The 2,139-nt window shown below is 40.3% G+C and overlaps 1 pseudogene; it reads right to left on the bottom strand.

Moving 5' to 3' along the window:
• Positions 1–615: 615 nt before the first annotated feature.
• LOC112405313 (60S ribosomal protein L26 pseudogene) lies at positions 616–1,114 on the bottom strand (annotated as a pseudogene).
• Between the last annotated feature and the right edge of the window lie 1,025 nt (positions 1,115–2,139).

Here is a 2,139-nt window from a genome sequence, read left to right as displayed (position 1 = left end):
AAGATTTTTTGTTCCTTCCCTTACCTGCCCCCCATCAAAAAGAACAAATTTTCACCCTCTTGGGAGTGGTATCATCTGTGTTGAGAATGCTTGATGGGAAAGCATTATCTATTCATGTTACAGGGGACATCTTTGTAGACCATAATGTGACTGGTTCTGCTGGAGGGGAGAAACCCAGATCCCCCATACCACTTCGAATCTCCGGAGAGATTAGACAATAATTAAGTGATCCTATGACAGGCAAATTTGATTTTGAGTCATTTTAGTTTCAATCTCAAATATTAGGTTATCTTAGTTGACATCTAAGTCACACCACAGGTACTGAGAAGAATTCCCACATCTTTACAAGGCTGATGAAACTTTCCTGAAAGACTGTAAGTCATCCATCACGTGGGCTTTTGAATGTGTAGCAGACTTTAATGAGGGATTAAGGCTGCTGCTCGTCCTCAGACTTTCCCACTTAGGACAGCCCCCCTCACTTCCTGATTCTGCATCTCAAGTACCTTCACGAAGATTCATTACTGTCATTATTCTGAACTGGCAAAGACTTTGACATATCACTTTCATTCTCACTTTTCCTACGAAACTTTTTCATAGAAGAGGTGAGTATAGAGATTTCTTTTCTTTTTTTTTTTCATTTTAACAGTTTTAAATGAAAGTTGTATACAAGATTACTTCATTCCTGCATCTTCTCAATTGTTTCTTCCTTATATTTGCCCTTTTCCTTTCCTACTTGGCGAGATTTGACTTTACGTTCGAGGATCTTTTTGCGGTCTCTGTCCAGTTTTAGTCTGGTGATAACCACCTTGCTGGGTTGAATGCCCACAGGGACAGTTGTGCCATCAGCCTTCTCCCACTGCACTCGTTCAGTGTAGATGACATACTTCTTCCTGTAAACTTGGACTACTTTGCCAATTTGCTGCCCTTTGTAGTGCCCTTGTACAACCTGAACTTCATCGTCCTTCCGGATGGGCATGGATCGGACATTGTACTTCTGTCTCAGCTCTTTAGAAAGAAGGGAAGACATAATCTTCCTGCGAATGTGGGAAGGCTCATCGAAATGCCTTTTCTGGTTCTTGCTTCGGTCAGAAGTCACAAAGGGATTGAACTTCATTTTGGCCGCTAGCGCTTCAGCGATGGCCACAAAAGGGCGAGATTTATTTTCTTGCTGATGTGAATTGTCTCCCAAATACACAGAGATTAAAATGTGAGAGTGGTTATTGTTCATTACAGTTTTATTTATTTTATTTATTTATTTATTTATTTTATTTATTTTTTTTTTCTGTGCGCGGGCCTCTCACTGCTGTGGCCTCTCCCGTTGTGGAGCACAGGCTCCGGACGCGCAGGCTCAGCGGCCATGGCTCACGGGCCCAGCCGCTCTGCGGCATGTGGGATCTTCCCGGACCGGGGCACGAACCCGTGTCCCCTGCATCGGCAGGCAGACTCTCAACCACTGCGCCACCAGGGAAGCCCTATTTTATTTTTTTAATTAAAAAAACTTTTTATTGTAGTGAAGCATATAACATAAAATTTTCCATTTTATCCATTTTTAAGTGTACAAATCAGCGGCATTAATTGCATTTGCACTGTTATGCAACCAATCATCACTATTTCCAAAATTTTTTCATCACCCCTAGCAAAAACTCTGACCATTAGGCAATAACTTCCCATTCCTCCCTCTTCCCGTCTTCAGTAATCTCTATTCTACTTTCTGTGTCAATTAATTTGCCTATTCTAGACATTTCATATAAGTGGAATCATACAATATTTGCCCTGTTATCTCTGGCTTATTTCACTTTGAGCAATGTTTTTAAGTTTTATCCATGTGGCAATATGTACAAGAACCTTTTTATACCTGAATAATATTCCGTTGTATATATATCCTGCATTTTGTTTATCCATTCATCTGCTGATGGACACTTGGGTTGTTTTCATCTTTTGGCTACTGTGAACAATGTTGCAGTAAGCATTGACATACAAATGCCTGAGTCCTGTTTTAAATTCTTTGACATATATACCTACAAATGCAATTGTTGAGTCAGGTGGTAATTCTACGTTCAGGTTTTGAGAACTGTTTTCCACCATTTTATATTCCCACCAGCAATGTATCAGGATACCAATTTCTCTACATTCTCACTA

Source organism: Neophocaena asiaeorientalis, unplaced genomic scaffold, assembly GCF_003031525.2.
Source record: "Neophocaena asiaeorientalis asiaeorientalis breed wild unplaced genomic scaffold, Neophocaena_asiaeorientalis_V1.1 scaffold342, whole genome shotgun sequence".
NCBI classification, from domain to species: Eukaryota; Metazoa; Chordata; class Mammalia; order Artiodactyla; family Phocoenidae; genus Neophocaena; species Neophocaena asiaeorientalis.
This window is presented reverse-complemented; position numbering and strand designations above follow the sequence as displayed.